Genomic DNA, 11,509 nt, shown 5'->3' on the forward strand with positions numbered 1-11,509 from the left:
CTGCTCGTAGATTGGCTTCCTGGAAGTGTCAATCACTGTCCAAAGCAATGGAATTGGTTCAAATGGAGCACATATGTCCACCCCGCCCATATTTTCCGCATTCTTGAGCAAGTTATGTGAAGGCGCGCACTGAAGTGATGTTCTTCTCTGTTCATGTGAAAGTCTATTTTGAAGTCATCTGAGTCTGTAGGCTACTTCTGGCTGTGGGCCTATAGGTGATCTAAAGGCACATCAGTGTGCCAAATGTAGACTACCTCCTAATTACGCAGGGCCAATTAGGTTACTCACCAGAGATGTTTACCCCAATAACCATGTATTAGCCTACAGTTCCAGCTATTGATAGCCTGTATTGGCCTATTTTCCATAGAGGGAAATTGCACATTATTTCGTTTCGTGACCCTAGCTCATCTGGAGTGAGTTAATTTTACCATGCGTTAAAGCTGTGCGCAGTTTCCCCATTTCTTACCCACTGGACCAAGTTGAACCCAATCTCATGATTGCTTGGCACCATAGAGCTCAACGGACTCACACTGCAGTAGCTGTAGCGAGTTGCCTGGCTTCGCCGCAAGCTCCCACTTCTACCCGACTGCCTGGCGCCAGCGCTGTGACGGCATCCCATTCACAGCAGCACTTGAAGCCAGGCAGGCGCCGCTCTGGCGGCTGCTATGACGACGGGAGCTGTCAGTCAGCGCGCGGGTTCTCAGCTGACTAGAGATGGAGCTCTCACAGTGCCTGGAGTGCCCGGAGCCACACACCTGCACTGGTGGTTTGAGTTTCTCAACACAACTGAACTACTGTTTTCTATCTGTTTACTGTCTTAATTCACTAGCTGTACTAGATGCCAAGGGCTTGTTGTGAGAAAATAGTACAGCGTCCCAACTGGCATCTATTTCCAACACAGTGCACTTCTTTTGATCAGATCCCTAATGGCACTGGTCAGAAGTGGTGCACTATAGGGAATAGGCTGTCTTTTGGGATAGAACTTATATCTCATGCATCCAGTAGTTTTCAGCTACAGGTTTATGTGCTACTTAAACGCCCTACAACAAAGCTTTCTTAGTGTCCAACAAGCTTTCTGTGCCCGTAACCTTGTTCTGAACACCCTCAAAACAACGGTCATGTGGTTTGGTAAGAAGAATGCCCCTCTCCCCACAGGTGTGATTACATCCTCTGAGGGTTTAGCGCTTGAGGTAGTCACCTCATACAAGTACTTGGGAGTATGGCTGGATGGTACACTGTCCTTCTCTCAGCACATATCAAAGCTGCAGGCTAAAGTTAAATCTAGACTTGGTTTCCTCTATCGTAATCGCTCCTCTTGCACCCCACTTGCAAAACTAACCTTGATTCAGATGACCATCCTACCCATGCTAGATTACGGAGACGTAATTTATAGATCGGCAGGTAAGGGTGCTCTCGAGCGGCTAGATGTTCTTTACCATTCGGCCATCAGATTTGCCACCAAAGCTCCTTATAAGATACATCACTGCACTATACTCCTCTGTAAACTGATCATCTCTGTATAACCGTTGCAAGACCCACTGGTTGATGCTTATTTATAAAACCCTCTTAAGCCTCACTCCCCCCTATCTGAGATATCTACTGCAGCCCTCATCCTCCACATACAACACCCGTTCTGCCAGTCACATTCTGTTAAAGGTCAGTTTTATCACAATCTCTTAATTCAAAGACTCAATCATGGACACTTACTGACAGTTGTGGCTGCTTTGTGTAATGTATTGTTGTCTCTACCTTCTTGCCCTTTGTGCTGTTGTCTGTGCCAAATAATATTTGTTCCCTGATTTGTGCTGCTACCATGTTGTGCTGCTGCCATGTTGTTGTCATGTTGTGTTGCTACCATGCTATGTTGTTGTCTTAGGTCTCTCTCTATGTAGTGTTGTGTTGTCTCTCTTGTCATGATGTGTGTTTTGTCCTATATTTTTATTTAATTTATTTTTATTTTTAATCCCAGCCCTCGTCCCCGCAGGAGGCCTTTTGCCTTTTGGTAGGCTGTCATTGTAAATAAGATTTTGTTCTTAACTGACTTGCCTAGTTAAAAAAAAAGTTTAAATAAAATTCAAATAAATACTGTATAGGTCTAAGTGTCAAAGTAATTTAAGTACTTTTCAGGACTATTTAAGACAATGGAAAATGGACATTCAAAACCTTGAGATAAACAGTGTAAAACACAGTCATTGATCAGCAACGGTTAAGATCAATAAATGGGTCACTGACTCCAAGCATGCTGTACTTCTGGTCAGAAGTATAGTACTATACAGGAATAGAGTACCATTTGAGATGTACAGAACCCTCATTATGCATTTTCCATGGGCACTCTTCTCTTCCCAAGTTGCTGGATACAGTAGCATGTACGCACATTCCCCTCTGTTTCAAATGGATGATGCAAACAACCTGCACAAATAAACCGTAGACTCTTAATAAGGTAAGGGGAAAAAAGAGCACATTGATGTTTTCGTGATATTCAACTGGGGAGGAAGAAGAGACCTGGAGTAGTTGTGAAAATATTACGGCTTTCCAGCATTCATAAGAGAGTGAATGTGTTCATTTTGACCCTCTCAGTCAAAGTCTGAGAACCGGCACATTTGACAGAAAGACAGAAAAGCAGGTATTTAAACAGCTGTGACCAACTTGTCATATTTACTGAAAGTTTCACTTTGTGGTATTTTCCTCCCGCTCGTCAATGTTGCACATTATCCAACAGGGGCAGTATTACAGGGTTTATGTTTTTATCATAGATTATTTTCTTTGGACAACATGCTTGTTGAAGCTGGGACAGCATTTAGATCGCATCTCAGAGCAACTGTTACTCATCCATCAGAATTAACTCAGCGCCCTATAACACCTTAATAGGGAATAGGGTGCCATTTAGGATGCACCCTGTCACAATGGTAAGGGATTTTGGCTGCAACCATTTGAGTACTTATTCTCAGCACTTCCTTCTCTGGGCCCCTTTTCAAACTTACCGAGAATGTAGCAGTGCTTTTGAGGACATGTTTTATAAGAAGGGTTAAGTGGCCAAAGGGAAATTTGGATGTTTAGAAAAGTTTTTTTTATTTTCCGTCATTGGATATCCATACAATTTGGTGAGCTATTCCTCACAATGCCACTGGCTGTCTGCGTCTCTGCTTACACACAGCCTTGACCAGGGTGGAGCCCTTTACATTCTCATTGTTCCTCTGTCCCTGGAAGTCAATCATTATCCGATACACCTTAGGTAGACGTTCCTGATGAGAGGCCAGGTGATGGGTACCCTTTTCTGAGACTTGAAGATTTGCGATTTGCGTTAGCTCCCTGAGCTCAACGAGCTAAAGCAGTCTCGTTCTATTCATTCTATTTCTATGCATTTAATCGTATCCGATAGGTGAAATCCGGATGATAACGTCTGAAAAACTGGGCCCAGGAGACCCGAATTCGATCCCAGTTGGTCTCACAAGAACAGCTCAGTACAGACTCAATACAGTCTGTGGTCCTCATGGGTACAATCTGATCAGGGTAGACAATGTCGGCGTCCCAAATAGCAACCTATTCCCTATGTAGGGCAACCTATTCCCTATGTAGGGCACTACATAGGGAATAGGGTGCCATTTTGGATGCACTGAATCTGACCTATTTTGTTATCTTGGTTGCAGTAATTTTGTCTTGTATAATGTATCTGTAATCGGTGCTTTCAAATCAAATCAAATGTTATTTGTCACATGCGCCGAATACAACAGGTGTAGACAGAGTGAAATGCTTACTTACAAGCCCTTAACCAACAATGTAGTTTTAAGAAAAATGCCCCCCCAAAATAAAAGTAACAAATAATTCAAGAGTAGCAGTAAAATAACAATAGCGAGGCTATATACAGGGGATACCGGTACAGAGTCAGTGTGCGGGGGCACTGGTTAGTCGAGGTAATTGAGGTAATATGTACATGTAGGTAGAGTTATTATCATGACTATGCATAGATAATAACAGAGAGTAGCAGCGTAAAAGAGGGGGGGGGGGGGGGGGGGCAATGTAAATTGTCTGGATAGCCATTTGATTAAATATTCAGGAGTCTTATGGCTTGGGGGTAGAAGCTGTTTAAGAAGCCTCTTGGACCTAGACTTGGCGCTCCTGTACCGCTTACCGTGCGGTAGCAGAAAGAACTGTCTATGACTTGAGAGGGTGATCACGCAGTCGTCCGTTTGTTAGCAGCTATCAGTTCACTCCTGTTGGTTCAATGCGTTCACGCAATCATGTCAGGATTTGTCCTAGGAAGAAATTTCAGGTCTTGCACTTTCAAGGGATCCACTTTTATATGACTATTAAGTCTTCTTATTGCTCACAGTGCGGCTTTCTCTCTCGGTGTCTCTCGCTCTCTTTCTCTCTCTCGCGCTCTGTCTCTCTCTCAATTCAATTCAATTCAAGGGCTTTATTGGCATGGGAAACATGTTAACATTGCCAAAGCAAGTGAAGTAAATAAGTTAAATAAACAATACAAATTTACAGTAAACATTACACTCACAGAAGTTCCAAAAGAATAAAGACATTTCAAATGTCATGTTATGTCTATTTCCAGTGTTGTAACGATGTGCAAATAGTTAAAGTACAAAAGGGAAAATAAATAAATATTTGTATTTTTTATTTGACCTTTATTTACCTTGGTAAGTCAGTTAATAACAAATTCTTATTTGATGACCCAAAACATTTAATATGGGTTGTATTTACAATGGTGTTTGTTCTTCACTGGTTGCCCTTTTTTGTGGCAACAGGTTATAAATCTTGCTGCTGTGATGGCACACTGTGGTATTTCACCCAGTAGATATGGGAGTTTATCAAAATTGGGTTTGTTTTTCAAATTCTTTGTGGATCTGTGTATTCTGAGGGATATATGTTTCTCTAAAATGGCCATATATTTGGCAGGAGGTTAGGAAGTGCAGCTCAGTTTCCACCTCATTTTGTGGGAAGTGTGCACATAGCCTGTCTTCTCTTGAGAGCCAGGTCTGTCTACGCTTGGGTCAGGTATTCTGCCACTGTGTACTCTCTGTTTAGGGCCAAATAGCATTCTAGTTTTTTGTTAATTCTTTCCTATGTGTCAAGCAATTATCTTTTTGTTTTCTCATGATTTGGTTGGGTCTAATTCTGTTGCTGCCCTGGGGGAGGGGTCTGTTTGTGTTTGTGAACAGAGCCCCAGGACCAGCTTGCTTAGGGGACTCTTCTTCAGATTAATCTCTCTGTAGGTGATGGCTTTGTTATGGAAGGTTTGTGAATCGCTTACTTTTAGATGGTTGCAGAATTTATGGCTCTTTTCTGGATTTTGATAATTAGCAGGTATTGGCCTAATTCTGCTCTGCATGCATTATTTGGTGTTTTACGTTGTACATGGAGGATTTTTGGTGTTTGTCCCATTTTGTGAATTCTTGGTTGGTGAGCAGACCCCAGACCTCACAACCATAAAGAGCAATGGGTTCTATAACCGATTCAAGTATTTTTTGCCAGATCCTAATTGGTATGTCGAATTCTATGTTCCTTTTGATGGCATAGAAGGCCCTTCTTGCCTTGTCTCTCAGCTCGTTCACAGCTTTGTGGAAGTTACCTGTGGCGCTGATGTTTAGGCCGAGGTATGTATAGTTTGTGTGCTCTAGGGTAAGTGTCTAGATGGAATTTGTATTTGTGGTCCTGGCGGCTGGACCTTTTTTGGAACACTATTATTTTTGTCTTACTGAGATTTAGTGTCAGGGCCCAGGTCTGACAGAATCTGTGCAGAAGATCTAGGTGCTGCTGTAGGCCCTCTTTGGTTGGTGACAGAAGCACCAGATCATCAGAAAACAGTAGACATTTGACTTCAGATTCTAGTAGGGTGAGGCCGGGTGCTGCAGACTGTTCTAGTGCCCTCGCCAATTTGTTGATATATATATGTTGAAGAGTTTGTTGATGTTGAAGGCTTAAGCTGCATCCCTGCTTCACCCCATGGCCCTGTGGATTATTATTATTATTTTTTTTCAATTTTAACCTCACACTTGTTGTTTGTGTACATGGATTTTATAATGTCGTATGTTTTTCCCTCAACACCACTTTCCATCAATTTGTATAGCAGACCCTCATGCCAAATTGAGTCAAAGGCTTTTTTGAAGTCAACAAAGCATGAGAAGACTTTGCCTTTGTTTTGTTTTGTTTGTTTGTCAATTAGGGTGTGCAAGGTGAACACGTGATCTGTCGTACGGTAATTTGGTAAAAAGCCAATTTGACATTTGCTCAGTACATTGTTTTCACTGAGGAAATGTACAAGTCTGCTGTTAATGATTATGCAGAGGATTTTCCCAAGGTGTGCTGTTGACGCATATCCCACGGTAGTTATTGGGGTCTAATTTGTCTCCACTTTTGTGGATTCGGGTGATGAGGTCTTGGTTCCAAATATTGGGGAAGATGCCAGAGTTAAGGATGATGTTAAAGAGTTTAAGTATTTTATCATTTCATTGAGGATACCATCAACACCACAGGCCTTTTTGGGTTGGAGGGTTTGTATTTTGTCCTGTAGTTCATTCAGTGGGTTCTTTAATAGTTGATTCTAAGTTTTGTATTTGACATGTATATGTTTGTTCTTTGTTATAGGGCCAAAATGATTGGATAAGTGGTTTACCCATATATCCCCATTTTGGATAGATAACTCTTCGTGTTGTTTGTTTAGTGTTTACCAATTTTCCCAGAAGTGGTTAGTCTATGGAATCTTCAATTACATTGTGCTGTTCCTCCTTTTTCCGTAGTGTATTTCTGTATTGTTTTAGTGATTCACCATACTGAAGGCGTAGACTCAGGCTTTCTGGGTCTCTATGTTTTTGGTTGGATAGGTTTCTCAATTTCGTTCTTAGGTTTTTGCATTCTTCATCAAACCACTTGTCATTGTTATACATTTTTCTTTGGTTTTGTGTTTGACATTTTTAGATTTGTTAGGAAAGCTGAGGGGTCAAAGCTGAGGGGTCAAATATATTGTTTAGGTTTTCTACTGCCAAGTTTACACCTTCACTATTACAGTGGGACGTTTTGTCCAGGAAGTTGTCTAAAAGGCATTAAATTTGTTGTTGCCTAATTATTTTTTGGTAGGTTTCATTCCTTCCATCTATAGCATTTCTTAATATTATTCAGTTCCTTTGGCTTTGATGCCTCATGATTTAGTATTGCTCTGTTCAAGTAGACTGTGATTTTGCTGTGATCTGATAGGGGTGTCAGTGGTCTGACTGTGGACACAGAGACTCTGGGTTGAGGTCAGTGATAAAGTAGTCTACAGTACTACTGCCAAGAGATGAGCTATAGGTGTAGCTACCATAGGAGTCCCCTCGAAGCCTACCATTGACTACAGTATATACAGTGGGGAGAACAAGTATTTGATACACTGCCGATTTTGCAGGTTTTCCTACTTACAAAGCATGTAGAGGTCTGTAATTTTTATCATAGGTACATTTCAACTGTGAGAGACGGAATCTAAAACAAAAATCCAGAAAATCACGTTGTATGATTTTTAAGTAAATAATTTGCATTTTATTGCATGACATAAGTATTTGATCACCTACCAACCAGTAAGAATTCAGGCTCTCACAGACCTGTTAGTTTTTCTTTAAGAAGCCCTCCTGTTCTCCACTCATTACCTGTATTAACTGCACCTGTTTGAACTCGTTACCTGTATAAAAGACACCTGTCCACACACTCAATCAAACAGATTCCAACCTCTCCACAATGGCCAAGACCAGAGAGCTGTGTAAGGACATTAGGGATAAAATTGTAGACCTGCACAAGGCTGGGATGGGCTACAGGACAATAGGCAAGCAGCTTGGGGAGAAGGCAACAACTGTTGGCGCAATTATTAGAAAATGGAAGAAGTTCAAGATGACGGTCAATCACCCTCGGTCTGGGGCTCCATGCAAGATCTCACCTCGTGGGGCATCAATGATCATGAGGAAGGTGAGGGATCAGCCCAGGACTACACGGCAGGACCTGGTCAATGACCTGAAGAGAGCTGGGACCACAGTCTCAAAGAAAACCATTAGTAACACACTACGCCGTCATGGATTAAAATCCTGCAGCGCACGCAAAGTCCCCCTGCTCAAGCCAGCGCATGTCCAGGCCCGTCTGAAGTTTGCCAATGACCATCTGGATGATCCAGAGGAGGAATGGGAGAAGGTCATGTGGTCTGATGAGACAAAAATAGAGCTTTTTCGTCTAAACTCCACTCGCCGTGTTTGGAAGAAGAAGAAGGTTTAGTACAACCCTAAGAACACCATCCCAAACGTGAAGCATGGAGGTGGAAACATCATTCTTTGGGGATGCTTTTCTGCAAAGGGGACAGGACGACTGCACCGTATTGAGGGGTGGATGGATGGGGCCATGTATCGCGAGATCTTGGCCAACAACCTCCTTCCCTCAGTAAGAGCATTGAAGATGGGTCGTAGCTGGGTCTTCCAGCATGACAACAACCCGAAACACACAGCCAGGGCAACTAAGGAGTGGCTCCGTAAGAAGCATCTCAAGGTCCTGGAGTGGCCTAGCCAGTCTCCAGATCTGAACCCAATAGAAAATCTTAGGAGGGAGCTGAAAGTCCGTATTGCCCAGCGACAGCCCCGAAACCTGAAGGATCTGGAGAAGGTCTGTATGGAGGAGTGGGCCAAAATCCCTGCTGCAGTGTGTGCAAACCTGGTCAAGAACTACAGGAAACATATGATCTCTGTAATTGCAAACAAAGGTTTCTGTACCAAATATTAAGTTCTGCTTTTCTGATGTATCAAATACTTATGTCATGCAATAAAATGCAAATTAATTACTTAAAAATCATACAATGTGATTTTCTGGATTTTTGTTTTAGATTCTGTCTCTCACAGTTGAAGTGTACCTATGATCAAAATTACAGACCTCTACATGCTTTGTAAGTAGGAAAACCTGCAAAATCGGCAGTGTATCAAATACTTGTTCTCCCCACTGTACATACCCAGCATGCGACAGAGCTGCAGGAGTTGTGACCTGTTTTTGTTGGTTATGTTGTCGTAGTTATGTCTAGGGGGGCATATGGGGGAGGGAATGCTGTCACCTCCAGGCTGGTGTTTGTCCCCCTGTGTGCTGAGGATGTCAGATTCTTGTCCGGTTCTGGCATTTAGGTCGCCGCAGACTAGTACATGTCCCTGGGCCTGGAAATTATTGATTTCCCCCTCCAGGATGGAGAAGCTGTCTTTATTAAAGTATGGGGATTCTAGTGGGGGGATATAGGTAGCACACAGGAGGACATTGTCACAAGCGTCGTCTTGAAAATGACCGGACCATGGCGCAGCGTGCTGAGCGTACATTTTTCTTTATTTAAAAGAAATGTCGCCAACAAAACAATAAACAACAAAAATGAACGTGAAGCTCCGTAAGGCTATACATGCATTAAACGAAGACAACATCCCACAACTAAGGTGGCAAAACAGGCTGCCTAAGTATGATTCCCAATCAGAGACAACGATAGACAGCTGCCTCTGATTGGGAACCACACTCGGCCAAAAACAAAGAAATATAGAACATAGAATGCCCACCCAAATCACACCCTGACCTAACAAAATCGAGAGATTTTGGAATCCCCCCAAAGGTGCGGATTCCAGCCGCAAACCTGACACTATAGGGGAGGGTCCGGGTGGGCATCTATCTTGGTGGCGGCTCCGGTGCGGGACGCAGACCCCGCTCCACCTCTGGTGGCGCCTCTGGTGTGGGGACCCTCATCGCCGACCCCGGACAGGGGACCCTCGCCGCAGGCACCGGACTGGGGACCCTCGCCGCAGGCCCCGGACTGGGGACCCTCGCTGCAGGCCCCGGACTGGCCCGTGGAGCAGGCACAAGACTGGGGACCCTCGCTGCAGGCCCCGGACTGGGGACCCTCACTGCAGGCCCCGGACTGGGGACCCTCACTGCAGGCCCCGGACTGGGGACCCTCGCTGCAGGCCCCGGACTGGCCCGTGGAGCAGGCACAGGACTCACCAGGCTGGGGAGACCTACTGGAGGCCTGGTCCGTGGAGCAGGCACAGGTCGAACCAGGCTGTGGGGGAGCACTGGAGATCTGGTGCTTAAAGCTGGCACCACTCGTCCTGGCTGAATGCCCATTTTGGCCCGGCATGTTCGGAGTGCAGGCCCAGGACGCACTGGGCTGTGATAGCGCACCGGAGACACAGTGCGCAGAGCCGGCGCAGGATACCCTGGGCCGAAGAGGTGCACCGGCGACCAGGAGCGCTGTGCTGGCACAATCCGTCCTGGCTGGATGCCCACTCTAGCACGACACATGCGGAGAGCTGGCTCAGAGTGCACCGGGCTGTGAACGCGCACTGGAGACACTGTGCGCTTCACCGCATAACACGGTGCCTGACCAGTACCACGCTCCCTTCCGTGAGCATGGGGGAAAACCATAAAAAGCCTCATCTATCATTCAGTGCTATTTTGGCAATCAGCTCTTACTACAACATTCACTCTGCACTGTGTAGAATTCCGCCTCTACTACTTTCTTTTTAAATGACCAGCTTACAAAATCTAAAAAAATATATTTCTAGATATAAAAAAAATATAACAAGTTTAGATAGGACAATGAATCCCTATAATAAGCAACTCATTTGTTACACAAAAGCACAGCCTAAAATGTTACGTTTATATTGAAGACGGACCAGGGCGAGCCCACTGACGAACAATGTTGACGCAAAACTGATTGCAATTCCTGTTCAAATGGCAAAATCAGCACTGCATGGTGTAGAGAAAATAGGTCCGGTATGCTCTGGTTTGAGAGGCGTTGTACAAACTGGCGAGAGCTTTCTGAGCTAAAGGTTAGCTGATGACCGCTAGCAGTGATTAGCTGACTGCTAGCTAGTAGCTAGTGAGCTGGCTAGCTTCTGTTGCGGGATTCTGGATTCGAGGTGAATAATACTTTAGAAAAAAAACCAGATCCGCACCACATTGGGTGAGGCGGGTTGCAGGAGAGTGTTTGAAGTTGAGTAAAAAAAATAATATATATATATATATGCGAAGGAAAATATATAAAAAGATATATACACAGGACACGACAAGACGAGGACAAAGGACGTCTGACTGCTACACCATCTTGGAACATCAAAATGATGATTGTTCATTCAGTATTGTTGTAATTGTCATTATTACAGATATATATATATATATATATATATATATATATATAAATCGTCCGATTAATCGGTATCGGCTTTTTTGGTCCTCCAATAATTGGTATCGGTGTTGAAAAATCATAATCGGTCAACCTCTAGTCCAGGCCTTCATAAAATGTCTTCTTTAGGTCCACAGACACCAGTATCATGAACTCCAGAGCAACCTGTTTGAGGAGAATAACATACCAGGAAAGGAATTTTAGGGACGAGGCCACTATGCATTAAGGGGGTGCCTCATCTGCCAGTGCACCAAAACAATCAGCCAGGGCACTAAGGCCATTAAGCAAAATAGCCAATTACATTGCTACAAAACTCAAAAAACACTTGTTAAAAAACCCTATAAGCAT

Source organism: Salvelinus alpinus, chromosome 8 (genome assembly GCF_045679555.1).
Source record: "Salvelinus alpinus chromosome 8, SLU_Salpinus.1, whole genome shotgun sequence".
In the NCBI taxonomy this organism is placed as follows: domain Eukaryota; kingdom Metazoa; phylum Chordata; class Actinopteri; order Salmoniformes; family Salmonidae; genus Salvelinus; species Salvelinus alpinus.